A 22,752-nucleotide genomic window follows, 5' to 3' on the forward strand; every position below is an offset into this window, starting at 1 on the left:
GCCTCACCCGCCGGGAGCCACCCCATTGGGGACCGTAGGGCGGAGAAGGGGTCTCCGCGTCCGGAATTTACTTGTGGAGAACGGCCTGGCTTACGTCCCGTCCTCCCGCCCTCGACCTCACATGGCTAGCCTCACCCGCCGGGCGCCACCCCATTGGGGACCGTAGGGCGGAGAAGGGGTCTCCGCGTCCGGAATTTACTTGTGGAGAACGGCCTGGCTTACGTCCCGTCCTCCCGCCCTCGACCTCACACGGCTAGCCTCACCCGCCGGGCGCCACCCCATTGGGGACCGTAGGGCGGAGAAGGGGTCTCCGCTTCCGGAATTTACTTGTGGAGAACGGCCTGGCTTACGTCCCGTCCTCCCGCCCTCGACCTCACATGGCTAGCCTCACCCGCCGGGCGCCACCCCATTGGGGACCGTAGGGCGGAGAAGGGGTCTCCGCGTACGGAATTTCTTGTGGAGAACGGCCTGGCTTACGTCCCGTCCTCCCATGGCTAGCCTCACCCGCCGGGCGCCACCCCATTGGGGACCGTAGGGCGGAGAAGGGGTCTCCGCGTCCGGAATTTCTTGTGGAGAACGGCCTGGCTTACGTCCCGTCCTCCCGCCCTCGACCTCACATGGCTAGCCTACCCCGCCGGGCGCCGCTCCATTGGGGATACGGTACGGCAAAGCGCGACGCCGCACGATGCCAACACTTTGTGCAAAAACCTGGCAGAGTCGACCAAAACCTCGCTTCTTTGACCGGTATTTTTGATGCTTTTCTCTGCCGCCGAAGGTGCACTGAGGGTCGGATCGCCCAAAATTTTTACCGGTCGTTTTGGTCTGCGGTTCTTCCGAGAGGTGCCCGCCTGACAGTTCTTTTTCAGCAGCCTCCGAAAGGCCATCCAGCGGGCAAGCCAGGGGTTGGCAGCCGCCGGCGGTGAGCCTTCCCCGGCCGGGGCAGACGGCTCCGACCGCAAAATTTTTTCGACTTTCGCCGAGGCCAAAACCCCATGCACTTTTAAAGCCTGCCCGCAGCGCCGTCTCCTGTCAGACGTCCCTTGCCGCCTGCGGTGGTCCTCGCCCGGCAGAGAGAAGCCGGAGTCGCCCCCTCTCCGGTTCTTTTTCACCATTCCGGAGCTCTGAAATCTGCCGGACACCGAGTGACCGAGGACGCTTCCAGGAGGGCGGCAGCGAGAGGCAGAGTGCCACCGGTCGGGTCGCCGGTTCTCCCACACTTTGAAAATTTTTCGCTTGTTCTGGTGGGATGGAGAGAGAGCGTGGCTTATGCGCCCTCTGCCCCGCGGTCCGCCCTGGCTGGCCTTACGCCGGTGGTTCGCCAGGCCACCGGCACCTTGTACGGCGGGGACGGCGTGGCTTATGCGCCCGTCAACCCACCTACTCGCCCCGGCTAGCCTTTTACCCGGAGGGCGCCACGCTCCGGGTACCAGTGAGCGGCACGAACCCAGTCATACCATGCCGCTCACCTCGCGCCCTCTCCGGCCTCCGCCGCGGAGACCTCCCGCTAGGACCTGCGGGGGGCGATTTCTGCCAAAATCTACAAAGTCCCCGATGGTTAAGGACGTAGACTGTTGAGCGGGACCTACACACTCTTGTAGCCGATGGGGCTCGCCATTTCCCGCAGAAAATGGACCACCTCCCGCAGAGGAACATGAAATGCCCCTTCCCGCGGGACCCGAAGGACCGCTCTGTCCGAGCAGGCCTCCAGGACCACGGCACGCAAAAGCGACTCAGTCCCGCTGGCATTACGGATCTGACTTTGTGCAAAAACCAGGCAGAGTCGACCAAAACCTCCCTTCTTTGACCGGTGTTTTTGTTGCTTTTCTCTGCCGCCGAAGGTGCACTGAGGGTCGGATCGCCCAAAATTTTTACCGGTCGTTTTGGTCTGCGGTTCTTCCGAGAGGTGCCCGCCTGACAGTTCTTTTTCAGCAGCCTCCGAAAGGGCATCCAGCGGGCAAGCCAGGGGTTGGCAGCCGCCGGCGGTGAGCCTTCCCCGGCCGGGGCAGACAGCTCCGACCGCAAATTTTTTTCGACTTTCGCCGAGGCCAAAACCCCATGCACTTTTAAAGCCTGCCCGCAGCGCCGTCTCCTGGCAGACGTCCCTTGCCGCCTGCGGTGGTCCTCGCCCGGCAGAGAGAAGCCGGTTTCGCCCTCTCACCGGTTCTTTTTCACCATTCCGGAGCTCTGAAATCTGCCGGACACCGAGTGACCGAGGACGCTTCCAGGAGGGCGGCAGCGAGAGGCAGAGTGCCACCGGTCGGGTCCCCGGTTCTCCCACACTTTGAAAATTTTTCGCTTGTTCTGGTGGGATGGAGAGAGAGCGTGGCTTATGCGCCCTCTGCCCCGCGGTACGCCCTTGGCTAGCCTTACGCCGGTGGTTCGCCAGGCCACCGGCACCTTGTACAGCGGGGACGGCGTGGCTTATGCGCCCTCTGCCCCGCGGTCCGCCCTGTCTAGCCTTACGCCGGTGGTTCGCCAGGCCACCGGCACCTTGTACGGCGGGGACGGCGTGGCTTATGCGCCCGTCAACCCACCTGCTCGCCCCGGCTAGCCTTTTACCCGGAGGGCGCCACGCTCCGGGTAGCAGTGAGCGGCACGAGCCCAGTCATACCATGCCGCTCACCTCGCACCTTTTCCGGCCTCCGCCGCGGAGACCTCCCGCTAGGACATGCGGGGGGCGATCTTGACCAAAATCTACAAAGTCCCCGATGGTTAAGGACGTAGACTGTTGAGCGGGACCTACACACTCTTGCAGCCGAAGGGGCTCGCCATTTCCCGCAGAAAATGGACCACCTCCCGCAGAGGAACATGAAATGCCCCTTCCCGCGGGACCCGAAAGGACCGCCCTGTCCGAGCAGGCCTCCAGGACCACGGCACGCAAAAGCGACTCAGTCCCGCTGGCATTACGGATCTGACTTAGTGCAAAAACCTGGCAGAGTCGACCAAAACTCCCCTTCTCTGACCGGTATTTTTGTTGCTTTTCTCTGCCGCCGAAGGTGCACTACGGGTCGGATCGCCCAAAATTTTTACCGGTCGTTTTGGTCTGCGGTTCTTCCGAGAGGTGCCCGCCTGACAGTTCTTTTTCAGAAGCCTCCGAAAGGCCATCCAGCGGGCAAGCCATGAGTTGGCAGCCGCCGGCGGTGAGCCTTCCCCGGCCGGGGCAGACAGCTCCGACCGCATAATTTTTTCGACTTTTGCCGAGGCCAAAACCCCATGCACTTTTAAAGCCTGCCCGCAGCGCCGTCTCCTGTCAGACGTCCCCGCCGCCTGCGGTGGTCCTCGCCCGGCAGAGAGAAGCCGGAGTCGCCCTCTCTCCGGTTCTTTTTCACCATTCCGGAGGTCTGAAATCTGCCGTACTCCGAGTGACCGAGGACGCTTCCAGGAGGACGGCAGCGAGAGGCAGAGTGCCACCGGTCGGGAAGCCGGTTCTCCCACACTTTGAAAATTTTTCGCTTGTGCTGGTGGGATGGAGAGAGAGCGTGGCTTATGCGCCCTCTGCCCCGCGGTACGCCCTTGGCTAGCCTTACGCCGGTGGTTCGCCAGGCCACCGGCACCTTGTACGGCGGGGACGGCGTGGCTTATGCGCCCGTCAACCCACCTACTCGCCCCGGCTAGCCTTTTACCCGGAGGGCGCCACGCTCCGGGTAGCAGTGAGCGGCACGAGCCCAGTCATACCATGCCGCTCACCTCGCACCTTTTCCGGCCTCCGCCGCGGAGACCTCCCGCTAGGACATGCGGGGGGCGATCTTGACCAAAATCTACAAAGTCCCCGATGGTTAAGGACGTAGACTGTTGAGCGGGACCTACACACTCTTGCAGCCGAAGGGGCTCGCCATTTCCCGCAGAAAATGGACCACCTCCCGCAGAGGAACATGAAATGCCCCTTCCCGCGGGACCCGAAGGACCACTCTGTCCGAGCAGGCTTCCAGGACCACGGCACGCAAGAGCGACTCAGTCCCGCTGGCATTACGGATCTGACTTAGTGCAAAAACCTGGCAGAGTCGACCAAAACTCCCCTTCTCTGACCGGTATTTTTGTTGCTTTTCTCTGCCGCCGAAGGTGCACTACGGGTCGGATCGCCCAAAATTTTTACCGGTCGTTTTGGTCTGCGGTTCTTCCGAGAGGTGCCCGCCTGACAGTTCTTTTTCAGCAGCCTCCGAAAGGCCATCCAGCGGGCAAGCCAGGGGTTGGCAGCCGCCGGCGGTGAGCCTTCCCCGGCCGGGGCAGACAGCTCCGACCGCATAATTTTTTCGACTTTCGCCGAGGCCAAAACCCCTTGCACTTTTAAAGCCTGCCCGCAGCGCCGTCTCCTGTCAGACGTCCCCGCCGCCTGCGGTGGTCCTCGCCCGGCAGAGAGAAGCCGGAGTCGCCCTCTCTCCGGTTCTTTTTCACCATTCCGGAGCTCTTAAATCTGCCATACTCCGAGTGACCGAGGACGCTTCCAGGAGGGCGGCAGCGAGAGGCAGAGTGCAACTGGTCGGGAAGCCGGTTCTCCCACACTTTGAAAATTTTTCGCTTGTGCTGGTGGGATGGAGAGAGAGCGTGGCTTATGCGCCCTCTGCCCCGCGGTACGCCCTTGGCTAGCCTTACGCCGGTGGTTCGCCAGGCCACCGGCACCTTGTACGGCGGGGACGGCGTTGCTTATGCGCCCGTCATCCCACCTACTCGCCCCGGCTAGCCTTTTACCCGGAGGGCGCCACGCTCCGGGTAGCAGTGAGCGGCACGAGCCCAGTCATACCATGCCGCTCACCTCGCACCTTTTCCGGCCTCCGCCGCGGAGACCTCCCGCTAGGACATGCGGGGGGCGATCTTGACCAAAATCTACAAAGTCCCCGATGGTTAAGGACGTAGACTGTTGAGCGGGACCTACACACTCTTGCAGCCGAAGGGGCTCGCCATTTCCCGCAGAAAATGGACCACCTCCCGCAGAGGAACATGAAATGCCCCTTCCCGCGGGACCCGAAGGACCACTCTGTCCGAGCAGGCTTCCAGGACCACGGCACGCAAGAGCGACTCAGTCCCGCTGGCATTACGGATCTGACTTAGTGCAAAAACCTGGCAGAGTCGACCAAAACTCCCCTTCTCTGACCGGTATTTTTGTTGCTTTTCTCTGCCGCCGAAGGTGCACTACGGGTCGGATCGCCCAAAATTTTTACCGGTCGTTTTGGTCTGCGGTTCTTCCGAGAGGTGCCCGCCTGACAGTTCTTTTTCAGCAGCCTCCGAAAGGCCATCCAGCGGGCAAGCCAGGGGTTGGCAGCCGCCGGCGGTGAGCCTTCCCCGGCCGGGGCAGACAGCTCCGACCGCATAATTTTTTCGACTTTCGCCGAGGCCAAAACCCCATGCACTTTTAAAGCCTGCCCGCAGCGCCGTCTCCTGTCAGACGTCCCCGCCGCCTGCGGTGGTCCTCGCCCGGCAGAGAGAAGCCGGAGTCGCCCTCTCTCCGGTTCTTTTTCACCATTCCGGAGCTCTTAAATCTGCCATACTCCGAGTGACCGAGGACGCTTCCAGGAGGGCGGCAGCGAGAGGCAGAGTGCAACCGGTCGGGAAGCCGGTTCTCCCACACTTTGAAAATTTTTCGCTTGTGCTGGTGGGATGGAGAGAGAGCGTGGCTTATGCGCCCTCTGCCCCGCGGTACGCCCTTGGCTAGCCTTACGCCGGTGGTTCGCCAGGCCACCGGCACCTTGTACGGCGGGGACGGCGTTGCTTATGCGCCCGTCATCCCACCTACTCGCCCCGGCTAGCCTTTTACCCGGAGGGCGCCACGCTCCGGGTAGCAGTGAGCGGCACGAGCCCAGTCATACCATGCCGCTCACCTCGCACCTTTTCCGGCCTCCGCCGCGGAGACCTCACGCTCTGTTCTGCGGAGAGCGATTTTGGGCAAAATCTACAAAGTCCCCGATGGTTAAGGACGTAGACTGTTCAGCGGGACCTACACACTCTTGTAGCCGAAGGGGCTCGCCATTTCCCGCAGAAAATGGATCACCTCCCGCAGAGGAACATGAAATGCCCCTTCCCGCGGGACCCGCAGGACCGCTCTGTCCGAGCAGGCCTCCAGGACCACGGCACGCAAAAGCGACTCAGTCCCGCTGGCATTACGGATCTGACTTAGTGCAAAAACCTGGCAGAGTCGACCAAAACTCCCCTTCTCTGACCGGTATTTTTGTTGCTTTTCTCTGCCGCCGAAGGTGCACTACGGGTCGGATCGCCCAAAATTTTTACCGGTCGTTTTGGTCTGCGGTTCTTCCGAGAGGTGCCCGCCTGACAGTTCTTTTTCAGAAGCCTCCGAAAGGGCATCCAGCGGGCAAGCCAGGGGTTGGCAGCCGCCGGCGGTGAGCCTTCCCCGGCCGGGGCAGACAGCTCCGACCGCATAATTTTTTCGACTTTTGCCGAGGCCAAAACCCCATGCACTTTTAAAGCCTGCCCGCAGCGCCGTCTCCTGTCAGACGTCCCCGCCGCCTGCGGTGGTCCTCGCCCGGCAGAGAGAAGCCGGAGTCGCCCTCTCTCCGGTTCTTTTTCACCATTCCGGAGCTCTTAAATCTGCCGTACTCCGAGTGACCGAGGACGCTTCCAGGAGGGCGGCAGCGAGAGGCAGAGTGCCACCGGTCGGGAAGCCGGTTCTCCCACACTTTGAAAATATTTCGCTTGTGCTGGTGGGATGGAGAGAGAGCGTGGCTTATGCGCCCTCTGCCCCGCGGTCCGCCCTGGCTAGCCTTACGCCGGTGGTTCGCCAGGCCACCGGCACCTTGTACGGCGGGGACGGCGTTGCTTATGCGCCCGTCATCCCACCTACTCGCCCCGGCTAGCCTTTTACCCGGAGGGCGCCACGCTCCGGGTAGCAGTGAGCGGCACGAGCCCAGTCATACCATGCCGCTCACCTCGCACCTTTTCCGGCCTCCGCCGCGGAGACCTCACGCTCTGTTCTGCGGAGAGCGATTTTGGGCAAAATCTACAAAGTCCCCGATGGTTAAGGACGTAGACTGTTGAGCGGGACCTACACACTCTTGTAGCCGAAGGGGCTCGCCATTTCCCGCAGAAAATGGATCACCTCCCGCAGAGGAACATGAAATGCCCCTTCCCGCGGGACCCGAAGGACCGCTCTGTCCGAGCAGGCCTCCAGGACCACGGCACGCAAAAGCGACTCAGTCCCGCTGGCATTACGGATCTGACTTAGTGCAAAAACCTGGCAGAGTCGACCAAAACTCCCCTTCTCTGACCGGTATTTTTGCTGCTTTTCTCTGCCGCCGAAGGTGCACTACGTGTCGGATCGCCCAAAATTTTTACCGGTCGTTTTGGTCTGCGGTTCTTCCGAGAGGTGCCCGCCTGACAGTTCTTTTTCAGCAGCCTCCGAAAGGGCATCCAGCGGGCAAGCCAGGGGTTGGCAGCCGCCGGCGGTGAGCCTTCCCCGGCCGGGGCAGACAGCTCCGACCGCATAATTTTTTCGAACTTCTCCGAGGTCAAAATCCCAGGCACTCCGACGGAAGGTCCGCCGCGCGTCTCCCGTCTGACGTCCCCGCCGCTCGCGGTGGTCCTCGCCCGGCAGGGAGCTGCCGGATTCGCCCTCTTACCGGTTCTTTTTCACCTTTCCGGAGCTCTGATATCTGCCGCACACACAGTGACCGAGGACGCTTCCAGGAGGGCGGCAGCGAGAGGCAGAGTGCCACCGGGCGGGTCCTCGGTTCTCCCACACTTAGAAAATTTTTGCGCTTGTGCTGGTGCGAGGACGTAGGTCTTTCGACCGGGGCAAGCCTGGAGGGCGGTAGCCGGGATTGGCGCCCTATTCCCGGCTAGCTCTCGGAGGCTTCACCCGGTTGGAGGTTGGAGCTCCGACTTCCATGGGCATGTTCCTCACCGGGACCTACGACCAAGTGTGGCCGAGGGACAGTGACACATTCCCGGGTAGCCTGAGTGGCTGCTCCCGCTGAGCTACTTCCATGGGCACTATTCCTCCCCGGGACTTGCCGCCAAGTCTTGGCCGGGGGACAGTGACACATTCCCGGGTAGCCTGAGTGGCTGCTCCCGCTGAGCTACTTCCATGGGCACTATTCCTCCCCGGGACTTGCCGCCAAGTCTTGGCCGGGGGACAGTGACACATTCCCGGGTAGCCTGAGTGGCTGCTCCCGCTGAGCTCTCACTTCCATGGGCATGTTCCTCACCGGGACATACTACCAAGTGTGGCCGGGTTTCGAGCTCCAAACTCGGCTTGCACTTGGTCGCTTGGGGGGTCCCCTCCGCTCCGGGAAGGGCGCCCTCCAGCGGGCAGACGAGGGTACTTCTAGTCTGCCCGAGCTCCATGGGGCCCCTCTCGCCCCTAGGCTCCCCGCCCAGGGTTCCAGGGTCCCGGATACAGCCACCCTGTCGAGTTCGGTATAGGGTACCGGGCCTGGCTGGAATCACGCCGGGATCGGTGAGACCTCCTCGGCCGCGGCTCAGCCTCCAAACTCCCTTTCGCGGTTCTCTTCCCTTCAACTTCCATGGGCATGTTCCACACCGGGACCTCCGACCAAGTGTGGCCGGGGAACAGTCGCCCATGCCCGGGTAGCCTCAGCAAGTGCTCCCGCTGAGGTCAACTTGGAGGTTGGAGCTCCGACTTCCATGGGCACTGTTCCTCCCCGGGACCTGCCGCCAAGTCTGGCCGGGGGACAGTGACACATTCCCGGGTAGCTTGAGCGGCTTCTCCCGCTGAACTCTTACTTCCATGGGCATGTTCCTCATCAGGAACCAACGACCAAGTGTGGCCCAGGGACAGTGACACATTCCCGGGTAGCCTCAGCAGCTGCTCCCGCTGAGCTACTTCCATGGGCACTATTCCTCCCCGGGACTTGCCGCCAAGTCTTGGCCGGGGGACAGTGACACATTGCCGGGTAGCCTGAGTGGCTGCTCCCGCTGAGCTCTTACTTCCATGGGCATGTTCCTCACCGGGACCAACTACCAAGTGTGGCCGGGTTTCGAGCTCCAAACTCGGCTTGCACTTGGTCGCTTGGGGGGTCCCCTCCGCTCCGGGAAGGGCGCCCTCCAGCGGGCAGACGAGGGTACTTCTAGTCTGCCCGAGCTCCATGGGGCCCCTCTCGCCCCTAGGCTCCCCGCCCAGGGTTCCAGGGTCCCGGATACAGCCACCCTGTCGAGTTCGGTATAGGGTACCGGGCCTGGCTGGAATCACGCCGGGATCGGTGAGACCTCCTCGGCCGCGGCTCAGCCTCCAGACTCCCTTTCGCGGTTCTCTTCCCTTCAACTTCCATGGGCATGTTCCACACCGGGACCTCCGACCAAGTGTGGCCGGGGAACAGTCGCCCATGCCCGGGTAGCCTCAGCAAGTGCTCCCGCTGAGGTCAACTTGGAGGTTGGAGCTCCGACTTCCATGGGCACTGTTCCTCCCCGGGACCTGCCGCCAAGTCTGGCCGGGGGACAGTGACACATTCCCGGGTAGCTTGAGCGGCTTCTCCCGCTGAACTCTTACTTCCATGGGCATGTTCCTCATCAGGAACCAACGACCAAGTGTGGCCCAGGGACAGTGACACATTCCCGGGTAGCCTCAGCAGCTGCTCCCGCTGAGCTACTTCCATGAGCACTATTCCTCCCCGGGACCTGCCGCCAAGTCTGGCCGGGGGACAGTGACACATTCCCGGGTAGCCTCAGCAGCTGCTCCCGCTGAGCTACTTCCATGGGCACTATTCCTCCCCGGGACTTGCCGCCAAGTCTTGGCCGGGGGACAGTGACACATTGCCGGGTAGCCTGAGTGGCTGCTCCCGCTGAGCTCTTACTTCCATGGGCATGTTCCTCACCGGGACCAACTACCAAGTGTGGCCGGGTTTCGAGCTCCAAACTCGGCTTGCACTTGGTCGCTTGGGGGGTCCCCTCCGCTCCGGGAAGGGCGCCCTCCAGCGGGCAGACGAGGGTACTTCTAGTCTGCCCGAGCTCCATGGGGCCCCTCTCGCCCCTAGGCTCCCCGCCCAGGGTTCCAGGGTCCCGGATACAGCCACCCTGTCGAGTTCGGTATAGGGTACCGGGCCTGGCTGGAATCACGCCGGGATCGGTGAGACCTCCTCGGCCGCGGCTCAGCCTCCAAACTCCCTTTCGCGGTTCTCTTCCCTTCAACTTCCATGGGCATGTTCCACACCGGGACCTCCGACCAAGTGTGGCCGGGGAACAGTCGCCCATGCCCGGGTAGCCTCAGCAAGTGCTCCCGCTGAGGTCAACTTGGAGGTTGGAGCTCCGACTTCCATGGGCACTGTTCCTCCCCGGGACCTGCCGCCAAGTCTGGCCGGGGGACAGTGACACATTCCCGGGTAGCTTGAGCGGCTTCTCCCGCTGAACTCTTACTTCCATGGGCATGTTCCTCATCAGGAACCAACGACCAAGTGTGGCCCAGGGACAGTGACACATTCCCGGGTAGCCTCAGCAGCTGCTCCCGCTGAGCTACTTCCATGAGCACTATTCCTCCCCGGGACCTGCCGCCAAGTCTGGCCGGGGGACAGTGACACATTCCCGGGTAGCCTCAGCAGCTGCTCCCGCTGAGCTACTTCCATGGGAACTATTCCTCCCCGGGACTTGCCGCCAAGTCTTGGCCGGGGGACAGTGACACATTCCCGGGTAGCCTGAGTGGCTGCTCCCGCTGAGCTCTTACTTCCATGGGCATGTTCCTCACCGGGACATACTACCAAGTGTGGCCGGGTTTCGAGCTCCAAACTCGGCTTGCACTTGGTCGCTTGGGGGGTCCCCTCCGCTCCGGGAAGGGCGCCCTCCAGCGGGCAGACGAGGGTACTTCTAGTCTGCCCGAGCTCCATGGGGCCCCTCTCGCCCCTAGGCTCCCCGCCCAGGGTTCCAGGGTCCCGGATACAGCCACCCTGTCGAGTTCGGTATAGGGTACCGGGCCTGGCTGGAATCACGCCGGGATCGGTGAGACCTCCTCGGCCGCGGCTCAGCCTCCAGACTCCCTTTCGCGGTTCTCTTCCCTTCAACTTCCATGGGCATGTTCCACACCGGGACCTCCGACCAAGTGTGGCCGGGGAACAGTCGCCCATGCCCGGGTAGCCTCAGCAAGTGCTCCCGCTGAGGTCAACTTGGAGTTGGAGCTCCGACTTCCATGGGCACTGTTCCTCCCCGGGACCTGCCGCCAAGTCTGGCCGGGGGACAGTGACACATTCCCGGGTAGCTTGAGCGGCTTCTCCCGCTGAACTCTTACTTCCATGGGCATGTTCCTCATCAGGAACCAACGACCAAGTGTGGCCCAGGGACAGTGACACATTCCCGGGTAGCCTCAGCAGCTGCTCCCGCTGAGCTACTTCCATGAGCACTATTCCTCCCCGGGACCTGCCGCCAAGTCTGGCCGGGGGACAGTGACACATTCCCGGGTAGCCTCAGCAGCTGCTCCCGCTGAGCTACTTCCATGGGCACTATTCCTCCCCGGGACTTGCCGCCAAGTCTTGGCCGGGGGACAGTGACACATTGCCGGGTAGCCTGAGTGGCTGCTCCCGCTGAGCTCTTACTTCCATGGGCATGTTCCTCACCGGGACCAACTACCAAGTGTGGCCGGGTTTCGAGCTCCAAACTCGGCTTGCACTTGGTCGCTTGGGGGGTCCCCTCCGCTCCGGGAAGGGCGCCCTCCAGCGGGCAGACGAGGGTACTTCTAGTCTGCCCGAGCTCCATGGGGCCCCTCTCGCCCCTAGGCTCCCCGCCCAGGGTTCCAGGGTCCCGGATACAGCCACCCTGTCGAGTTCGGTATAGGGTACCGGGCCTGGCTGGAATCACGCCGGGATCGGTGAGACCTCCTCGGCCGCGGCTCAGCCTCCAAACTCCCTTTCGCGGTTCTCTTCCCTTCAACTTCCATGGGCATGTTCCACACCGGGACCTCCGACCAAGTGTGGCCGGGGAACAGTCACCCATGCCCGGGTAGCCTCAGCGGCTGCTCCCGCTGAGGTCAACTTGGAGGTTGGAGCTCCGACTTCCATGGGCACTATTCCTCCCCGGGACCTGCCGCCAAGTCTGGCCGGGGGACAGGGACACATTCCCGGGTAGCCTGAGCGGCTGCTCCCGCTGCACTCTTTAGTGCCATGGGCATGTTCCTCATCAGGAATCAACGACCAAGTGTGGCCGAGGGACAGTGACACATTCCCGGGTAGCCTGAGTGGCTGCTCCCGCTGAGCTACTTCCATGAGCACTATTCCTCCCCGGACCTGCCGCCAAGTCTGGCCGGGGGACAGTGACACATTCCCGGGTAGCCTGAGTGGCTGCTCCCGCTGAGCTACTTCCATGAGCACTATTCCTCCCCGGGACCTGCCGCCTAGTCTTGGCCGGGGGACAGTGACCCATTCCCGGGTAGCCTGAGTGGCTGCTCCCGCTGAGCTCTTACTTCCATGGGCTGTTCCTCACCGGGACATACTACCAAGTGTGGCCGAGTTTCGAGCTCCAAACTCGGCTTGCACTTGGTCGCGTGGGGGGTCCCCTCCGCCCCGGGAAGGGCGCCCTCCAGCGGGCAGACGAGGGTACTTCTAGTCTGCCCGAGCTCCATGGGGCCCCTCTCGCCCCTAGGCTCCCGGCCCAGGGTTCCAGGGTCGCGGATCCAGCCACCATGCGGAGTTCGGTTGGGTACCGGGCCTGGCAGAAATCACGCCGGGATCGGTGAGCCCTCCTCGGCCGCGGCTTCGCGCAAAAACTCCCTTTCGCGGTTCTCTTCACTTCAACTTCCATGGACACGTTCCACACTTGGACCTACGACCAAGTGTGCCCGGGGAACAGTAACCATGCCCGGGCAGCCTCAGCAAGTGCTCCCGCTGAGGTCAGATTTGGAGGTTTGAGCTCCGACTTCCATGGCCATGTTCCTCACCGGGACCTACGACCAAGCGTGGCCGGTTTCGAGCTCCAAACTCGGCTTGCACTTTGTGGCCAAGGGGGTCCCCTCCGCTCCGGGAAGGCGCCCTCCAGCGGGCAGACGAGGTTACTTCTAGTCTGCCCGAGCTCCATGGGGCATTATTCCTCCCCGGGGACTTGCCGCCAAGTCTGGCCGGGGACAGTGACACTTGGCCGGGTAGGCGAAGTGGCTTCTCCCGCTGACTTGCCCCTTTGGAAGTAGGGCTCTTACTTCCATGGGCATTATACCTCTCGAAGACTTAGAGCCAAGTGAAGCTCCTACTTCCATGGGCATTATTCCTCCCCGGGACTTGCCGCCAAGTCTGGCCGGGGGACAGTGACACTTGGCCGGGTAGGCGAAGTGGCTTCTCCCGCTGACTTGCCCCTTTGGAAGTGAGGAGCTCCTACTTCCATGGGCATTATTCCTCCCGGGACTTGCCGCCAAGTCTGGCCGGGGGACAGTGACACTTGGCCGGGTAGGCGAAGTGGCTTCTCCGCTGACTTGCCCCTTTGGAAGTAGGAGCTCCTACTTCCATGGGCATTATTCCTCCCGGGACTTGCCGCCAAGTCTGGCCGGGGGACAGTGACACTTGGCCGGGTAGGCGGAAGTGGCTTCTCCCGCTGACTTGCCCCTTTGGAAGTAGGAGCTCCTACTTCCATGGGCATTATTCCTCCCCGGGACTTGCCGCCAAGTCTGGCCGGGGGACAGTGACACTTGGCCGGGTAGGCGAAGTGGCTTCTCCCGCTGACTTGCCCCTTTGGAAGGAGGAGCTCCTACTTCCATGGGCATTATTCCTCCCGGGACTTGCCGCCAAGTCTGGCCGGGGGACAGTGACACTTGGCCGGGTAGGCGAAGTGGCTTCTCCCGCTGACTTGCCCCTTTTGGAAGTAGGAGCTCCTACTTCCATGGGCATTATTCCTCCCCGGACTTGCCGCCAAGTCTGGCCGGGGGACAGTGACACTTGGCCGGGTAGGCGAAGTGGCTTCTCCCGCTGACTTGCCCCTTTGGAAAGTAGGAGCTCTTACTTCCATGGGCATTATACCTCTCGAGACTTAGAGCCAAGTGAGCTCCTACTTCCATGGGCATTATTCCTCCCCGGGACTTGCCGCCAAGTCTGGCCGGGGGACAGTGACACTTGGCCGGGTAGGCGAAGTGGCTTCTCCCGCTGACTTGCCCCTTTGAAGGAGGAGCTCCTACTTCCATGGGCATTATTCCTCCCCGGGACTTGCCGCCAAGTCTGGCCGGGGGACAGTGACACTTGGCCGGGTAGGCGAAGTGGCTTCTCCCGCTGACTTGCCCCTTTGGAAGTAGGAGCTCCTACTTCCATGGGCATTATTCCTCCCCGGGACTTGCCGCCAAGTCTGGCCGGGGACAGTGACACTTGGCCGGGTAGGCGAAGTGGCTTCTCCCGCTGACTTGCCCCTTTGGAAGTAGGAGCTCTTACTTCCATGGGCATTATACCTCTCGAAGACTTAGAGCCAAGTGAGCTCCTACTTCCATGGGCATTATTCCTCCCCGGGACCTACTGCCAAGTGTGGCCGGGGAACAGTGACTCTTGGCCGGATAGAACTAGTGGCTTCTCCCGCTGACTTGCCCCTTTGGAAGTAGGAGCTCCTACTTCCATGGGCATTATTCCTCCCCGGGACTACTGCCAAGTGTGGCCGGGGAACAGTGACATGTGGCCGGATAGGCCAAGTGGCTTCTCCCGCTGACTTGCCCCTTTGGAAGTAGGAGCTCCTACTTCCATGGGCATTATTCCTCCCCGGGACCTACTGCCAAGTGTGGCCGGGGAACAGTGACTCCTTGGCCGGTTTAGGCCAAGTGGCTTCTCCCCGCTGACTTGCCCCTTTGGGTGTAGGAGCTCCTACTTCCATGGGCATTATTCCTCCCCGGGACCTACTGCCAAGTGTGCCGGGGAACAGTGACTCTTGGCCGGATAGGCCAAGTGGCTTCTCCCGCTGACTTGCCCCTTTGGAAGTAGGAGCTCCTACTTCCATGGGCATTATTCCTCCCCGGGACCTACTGCCAAGTGTGGCCGGGGAACAGTGACTCTTGGCCGGTTAGGCCAAGTGGCTTCTCCCGCTGACTTGCCCCTTTGGAAGTAGGAGCTCCTACTTCCATGGGCATTATTCCTCCCCGGGACCTCCTGCCAAGTGTGGCCGGGGAACAGTGACTCTTGGCCGGATAGGCCAAGTGGCTTCTCCCGCTGACTTGCCCCTTTGGAAGTAGGAGCTCCTACTTCCATGGGCATTATTCCTCCCCGGGACCTCCTGCCAAGTGTGGCCGGGGAACAGTGACTCTTGGCCGGATAGGCCAAGTGGCTTCTCCCGCTGACTTGCCCCTTTGGAAGTAGGAGCTCCTACTTCCATGGGCATTATTCCTCCCCGGGACTTGCCGCCAAGTCTGGCCGGGGGACAGTGACACTTGGCCGGGTAGGCGAAGTGGCTTCTCCCGCTGACTTGCCCCTTTGGAAGTAGGAGCTCTTACTTCCATGGGCATTATACCTCTCGAAGACTTAGAGCCAAGTGAGCTCCTACTTCCATGGGGCATTATTCCTCCCCGGGACTTGCCGCCAAGTCTGGCCGGGGGACAGTGACACTTGGCCGGGTAGGCGAAGTGGCTTCTCCCGCTGACTTGCCCTTCGGAAGTAGGAGCTCCTACTTCCATGGGCATTATTCCTCCCCGGGACTTGCCGCCAAGTCTGGCCGGGGGACAGTGACACTTGGCCGGGTAGGCGAAGTGGCTTCTCCCGCTGACTTGCCCCTTTGGAAGTAGGAGCTCTTACTTCCATGGGCATTATACCTCTCGAAGACTTAGAGCCAAGTGAGCTCCTACTTCCATGGGCATTATTCCTCCCCGGGACTTGCCGCCAAGTCTGGCCGGGGGACAGTGACACTTGGCCGGGTAGGCGAAGTGGCTTCTCCCGCTGACTTGCCCCTTTGGAAGTAGGAGCTCCTACTTCCATGGGCATTATTCCTCCCCGGGGACCTACTGCCAAGTGTGGCCGGGGGACAGTGACTCTTGGCCGGATAGGCCAAGTGGCTTCTCCCGCTGACTTGCCCCTTTGGAAGTAGGAGCTCCTACTTCCATGGGCATTATTCCTCCCCGGGACCTACTGCCAAGTGTGGCCGGGGAACAGTGACTCTTGGCCGGGTAGGCAAGTGGCTTCTCCCGCTGACTTGCCCCTTTGGAAGTAGGAGCTCCTACTTCCATGGGCATTATTCCTCCCCGGGACCTACTGCCAAGTGTGGCCGGGGAACAGTGACTCTTGGCCGGATAGGCCAAGTGGCTTCTCCCGCTGACTTGCCCCTTTGGAAGTAGGAGCTCTTACTTCCATGGGCATTATTCCTCCCCGGGACCTACTGCCAAGTGTGGCCGGGGAACAGTGACTCTTGGCCGGATAGGCCAAGTGGCTTCTCCCGCTGACTTGCCCCTTTGGAAGTAGGAGCTCTTACTTCCATGGTCATTATTCCTCCCCGGGACCTACTGCCAAGTGTAGCCGGGGAACAGTGACTCTTTGCCGGATAGGCCAAGTGGCTTCTCCCGCTGACTTGCCCCTTTGGAAGTAGGAGCTCTTACTTCCATGGGCATTATTCCTCCCCGGGACCTACTGCCAAGTGTGGCCGGGGAACAGTGACTCTTGGCCGCATAGGCCAAGTGGCTTCTCCCGCTGACTTGCCCCTTTGGAAGTAGGAGCTCTTACTTCCATGGTCATTATTCCTCCCCGGGACCTACTGCCAAGTGTAGCCGGGGAACAGTGACTCTTGGCCGGATAGGCCAAGTGGCTTCTCCCGCTGACTTGCCCCTTTGGAAGTAGGAGCTCTTACTTCCATGGGCATTATTCCTCCCCGGGACCTACTGCCAAGTGTGGCCGGGGAACAGTGACTCTTGGCCGCATAGGCCAAGTGGCTTCTCCCGCTGACTTGCCCCTTTGGAAGTAGGAGCTCTTACTTCCATGGTCATTATTCCTCCCCGGGACCTACTGCCAAGTGTAGCCGGGGAACAGTGACTCTTGGCCGGATAGGCCAAGTGGCTTCTCCCGCTGACTTGCCCCTATGGAAGTAGGAGCTCTTACTTCCATGGGCATTATTCCTCCCCGGGACCTACTGCCAAGTGTGGCCGGGGAACAGTGACTCTTGGCCGGATAGGCCAAGTGGCTTCTCCCGCTGACTTGCCCCTTTGGAAGTAGGAGCTCTTACTTCCATGGTCATTATTCCTCCCCGGGACCTACTGCCAAGTGTGGCCGGGGAACAGTGACTCTTGGCCGGATAGGCCAAGTGGCTTCTCCCGCTGACTTGCCCCTTTGGAAGTAGGAGCTCCTACTTCCATGGGCATTATTCCTCCCCGGGACCTACTGCCAAGTGTGGCCGGGGAACAGTGACTCTTGCCTGGGTAGGCCAAGTGGCTTCTCCCGCTGACTTGCCCCTTTGGAAGTAGGAGCTCCTACTTCCATGGGCATTATTCCTCCCCGGGACCTACTGCCAAGTGTGGCCGGGGAACAGTGACTCTTGGCCGGATAGAACTAGTGGCTTCTTCCGCTGACTTGCCCCTTTGGAAGTAGGAGCTCCTACTTCCATGGGCATTATTCCTCCCCGGGACCTACAGCCAAGCTTGGCCGGGGGACAGTGACATGTGGCCGGATAGGCCAAGTGGCTTCTCCCGCTGACTTGCCCCTTTGGAAGTAGGAGCTCCTACTTCCATGGGCATTATTCCTCCCCGGGACCTACTGCCAAGTGTGGCCGGGGAACAGTGACTCTTGGCCGGATAGGCCAAGTGGCTTCTCCCGCTGACTTGCCCCTTTGGAAGTAGGAGCTCCTACTTCCATGGGCATTATTCCTCCCGGGACCTATTGCCAAGTGTGGCCGGGGAACAGTGACTCTTGGCCGGATAGGCCAAGTGGCTTCTCCCGCTGACTTGCCCCTTTGGAAGTAGGAGCTCTTACTTCCATGGGCATTATTCCTCCCCGGGACCTACTGCCAAGTGTGGCCGGGGAACAGTGACTCTTGGCCGGATAGGCCAAGTGGCTTCTCCCGCTGACTTGCCCCTTTGGAGGTAGGAGCTCCTACTTCCATGGGCATTATTCCTCCCCGGGACCTACTGCCAAGTGTGGCCGGGGAACAGTGACTCTTGGCCGGGTAGGCCAAGTGGCTTCTCCCGCTGACTTGCCCCTTTGGAGGTAGGAGCTCCTACTTCCATGGGCATTATTCCTCCCCGGGACCTACTGCCAAGAGTGGCCGGGGAACAGTGACTCTTGGCCGGATAGGCCAAGTGGCTTCTCCCGCTGACTTGCCCCTTTGGAGGTAGTAGCTCCTACTTCCATGGGCATTATTCCTCCCCGGGACCTACTGCCAAGTGTGGCCGGGGAACAGTGACTCTTGGCCGTGTAGGCCAAGTGGCTTCTCCCGCTGACTTGCCCCTTTGGAAGTAGGAGCTCCTACTTCCATGGGCACTATTCCTCTCCGGGACCTACTGCCAAGTGTGGCCGGGGAACAGTGACTCTTGGCCGGATAGGCCAAGTGGCTTCTCCCGCTGACTTGCCCCTTTGGAAGTAGGAGCTCTTACTCCCATGGGCAGTATACCTCTCGGGGACTTAGAGCCAAGTGTCTTCACCCTTTGGAGGTGGTAGCTCCTACTTCCATGGGCATTATTCCTCCCCGGGACCTACTGCCAAGTGTGGCCGGGGAACAGTGACTCTTGGCCGGATAGAACTAGTGGCTTCTCCCGCTGACTTGCCCCTTTGGAAGTAGGAGCTCCTACTTCCATGGGCATTATTCCTCCCCGGGACCTATTGCCAAGTGTGGCCGGGGAACAGTGACTCTTGGCCGGATAGGCCAAGTGGCTTCTCCCGCTGACTTGCCCCTTTGGAAGTAGGAGCTCCTACTTCCATGGGCATTATTCCTCCCCGGGACCTACTGCCAAGTAAGGCCGGGGAACAGTGACTCTTGGCCGGATAGAACTAGTGGCTTCTTCCGCTGACTTGCCCCTTTGGAAGTAGGAGCTCCTACTTCCATGGGCATTATTCCTCCCCGGGACCTACAGCCAAGTGTGGCCGGGGGACAGTGACATGTGGCCGGATAGGCCAAGTGGCTTCTCCCGCTGACTTGCCCCTTTGGAAGTAGGAGCTCCTACTTCCATGGGCATTATTCCTCCTTGGGACCTACTGCCAAGTGTGGCCGGGGAACAGTGACTCTTGGCCGGGTAGGCCAAGTGGCTTCTCCCGCTGACTTGCCCCTTTGGAAGTAGGAGCTCCTACTTCCATGGGCATTATTCCAGTAGGAGCTCCTACTTCCATGGGCATTATTCCTCCCCGGGACCTACTGCCAAGTGTGGCCGGGGAACAGTGACTCTTGCCGGGTAGGCCAAGTGGCTTCTCCCGCTGACTTGCCCCTTTGGAAGTAGGAGCTCTTACTCCCATGGGCAGTATACCTCTCGGGGACTTAGAGCCAAGTGTCTTCACCCTTTGGGAGGTAGTAGCTCCTACTTCCATGGGCATTATTCCTCCCCGGGACCTACTGCCAAGTGTAGCCGGGGGAACAGTGACTCTTGGCCGGATAGAACTAGTGGCTTCTCCCGCTGACTTGCCCCTTTGGAAGTAGGAGCTCCTACTTCCATGGGCATATTCCTCCCCGGGACCTATTGCCAAGTGTGGCCGGGGAACAGTGACTCTTGGCCGGATAGGCCCAAGTGGCTTCTCCCGCTGACTTGCCCCTTTGGAAGTAGGAGCTCCTACTTCCATGGGCATTATTCCTCCCCGGGACCTACTGCCAAGTAAGGCCGGGGAACAGTGACTCTTGGCCGGATAGAACTAGTGCTTCTTCCGCTGACTTGCCCCTTTGGAAGTAGGAGCTCCTACTTCCATGGGCATTATTCCTCCCCGGGACCTACAGCCAAGTGTGGCCGGGGACAGTGACATGTGGTTGGATAGGCCAAGTGGCTTCTCCCGCTGACTTGCCCCTTTGGAAGTAGGAGCTCCTACTTCCATGGGCATTATTCCTCCCCGGGACCTACTGCCAAGTGTGGCCGGGGAACAGTGACTCTTGGCCGCGTAGGCCAAGTGGCTTCTCCCGCTGACTTGCCCCTTTGGAAGTGGAGCTCTACTTCCATGGGCATTATTCCTCCCCGGGACCTACTGCCAAGTGTGGCCGGGGAACAGTGACTCTTGGCCGGGTAGGCCAAGTGGCTTCTCCCGCTGACTTGCCCCTTTGGAAGTAGGAGCTCTTACTCCATGGGCAGTATACCTCTCGGGGACTTAGAGCCAAGTGTCTTCACCCTTTGGAGGTAGTAGCCTCCTACTTCCATGGGCATTATTCCTCCCGGGACCTACTGCCAAGTGTAGCCGGGGAACAGTGACTCTTGGCCGGATAGAACTAGTGGCTTCTCCCGCTGACTTGCCCCTTTGGAAGTAGGAGCTCCTACTTCCATGGGCATTATTCCTCCCCGGGACCTACTGCCAAGAGTGGCCGGGGAACAGTGACTCTTGGCCGGATAGGCCAAGTGGCTTCTCCCGCTGACTTGCCCTTTGGAAGTAGGAGCTCCTACTCCATGGGCATTATTCCTCCCCGGGACCTACTGCCAAGTAAGGCCGGGGAACAGTGACTCTTGGCCGGATAGAACTAGTGGCTTCTTCCGCTGACTTGCCCCTTTGGAAGTAGGAGCTCCTACTTCCATGGGCATTATTCCTCCCCGGGACCTACAGCCAAGCTTGGCCGGGGGACAGTGACATGTGGCCGGATAGGCCAAGTGGCTTCCTCCCGCTGACTTGCCCCTTTGGAGGTAGGAGCTCTTACTTCCATGGGCATTATTCCTCTCCGGGACCTACAGCCAAGTGTGGCCGGGGAACAGTGAAACTTGGCCGAATAGGCCAAGGGCTGCTCCCGCTGACTTGCCCCTTTGGAAGTAGGAGCTCCTACTTCCATGGGCATTATTCCTCCCGGGACCTATAGCCAAGTGTGGCCGGGGGACGGTGACATGTGGCCGGATAGGCCGAGCGGCTTCTCCCGCTGACGTCATCGCTTTGGAAGTAGGAGCTCCTACTTCCATGGGCTTGTTCCTCCCCGGGACTTGCCGCCAAGTCTGGCCGGGGGACAGTGGACATGTGGCCGGATAGGCCAACTGGCTGCTCCCGCTGAGCCCCTACTTCCATGGGCTTGTTCGTCCCCCGGGACTTGCCGCCAAGTCTGGCCGGGGAACAGTGACATGCCGGCCGGATACGGCCGAGCGGCTGCTCCCCGCTGACGTCATCGCTTTGGAAGTAGGAGCTCCTACTTCCATGGGCTTGTTCCTCCCCGGGACTTGCCGCCAAGTCTGGCCGGGGGACAGTGACATGTGGCCGGATAGGCCAACTGGCTGCTCCCGCTGAGCCCCTACTTCCATGGGCTGGTTCGTCCCCGGGACTTGCCGCCAAGTCTGGCCGGGGAACAGTGACATGCCGGCCGGATACGGCCGAGCGGCTGCTCCCGCTGACGTCATCACTTTGGAAGTCGGAGCTCCTACTTCCATGGGCTTGTTCCTCCCCGGGACTTGCCGCCAAGTCTGGCCGGGGACAGTGACATGTGGCCGGATAGGCCAACTGGCTGCTCCCGCTGAGCCCCTACTTCCATGGGCTTGTTCGTCCCCGGGAACTTGCCGCCAAGTCTGGCCGGGGAACAGTGACATGCCGCCGGATACGGCCGAGCGGCTGCTCCCGCTGACGTCATCACTTTGGAAGTCGGAGCTCCTACTTCCATGGGCTTGTTCCTCCCCGGGACTTGCCGCCAAGTCTGGCCGGGGGACAGTGACATGTGGCCGGATAGGCCAAACTGGCTGCTCCGCTGAGCCCCTACTTCCATGGGCTTGTTCGTCCCCGGGACTTGCCGCCAAGTCTGGCCGGGGAACAGTGACATGCCGCCGGATACGGCCGAGCGGCTGCTCCCGCTGACGTCATCACTTTGGAAGTCGGAGCTCCTACTTCCATGGGCTTGTTCCTCCCCGGGACTTGCCGCCAAGTCTGGCCGGGGGACAGTGGACATGTGGCCGGATAGGCCAACTGGCTGCTCCCGCTGAGCCCCTACTTCCATGGGCTTGTTCGTCCCCGGGACTTGCCGCCAAGTCTGGCCGGGGAACAGTGACATGCCGCCGGATACGGCGAGCGGCTGCTCCCGCTGACGTCATCACTTCGGAAGTCCATGCACGGGGCAAGGCTCGCACTCCAGGCGAGAACCAGCTCTGCGGGGCCGGCGGCGCGTGCTTGGCTGACCCCGTGACCAACGGGGGCTAGACGTCGGAGGCATGCCCGCAGAGGTGCACCCCTCGCCGGCCACACTCTCTGACATCCTCCGGCCTCTGCTCCGCGCCTACGTTCTACGCGGCTTATGTCTGCCACTGCACGGCACTCCTATGTATGCTCTGCATCACTCGCCGCCCTTGCCCAATGATCCCATGACTTTATGCTTTGTGTGCTGCCCGCGGGCCTGCTGGCTCTCGCCAATGACGGAGGCACACTGCTCCTCCGGCTCTCGCTCTCGGGGCATGCCGGCACACGCGCGCCCCCTTCACCGGCCACTCCCCTGCTCCTCCATCAGGCAGCTCCACTGCCGTCTGGGCACCTTCCGATAACCCACCAGACTTAAGCCCGCCCCCCGAGCATTAAGCCCGCCCCCCGAGCATTAAGCCCGCCCCCGAAAATTAAGCCCACCCCCGAAAATTAAGCCCACCGACGAGTAATGCACCCCTCGAGGTTTATTAGAGAAGGTGGGGGGGGGGGGGGGCGCCGCCGGCGGCGCGCAGAGGTCCGCTCCGACGCTCTCTTAGCCAGCGAGAGAATACCTTAGTTCAAGACGAAGTTGTCCAAACACCCCCCCCCCCCACGCGGCGGCGTGAAAGTGCAGGGAGCGCGGCGGCACTCCACCGCACGGGCAGAGGTTCCTCTC

The sequence above is a fragment of the Engystomops pustulosus genome, unplaced genomic scaffold, assembly GCF_040894005.1.
Source record: "Engystomops pustulosus unplaced genomic scaffold, aEngPut4.maternal MAT_SCAFFOLD_471, whole genome shotgun sequence".
Lineage (NCBI taxonomy): Eukaryota > Metazoa > Chordata > Amphibia > Anura > Leptodactylidae > Engystomops > Engystomops pustulosus.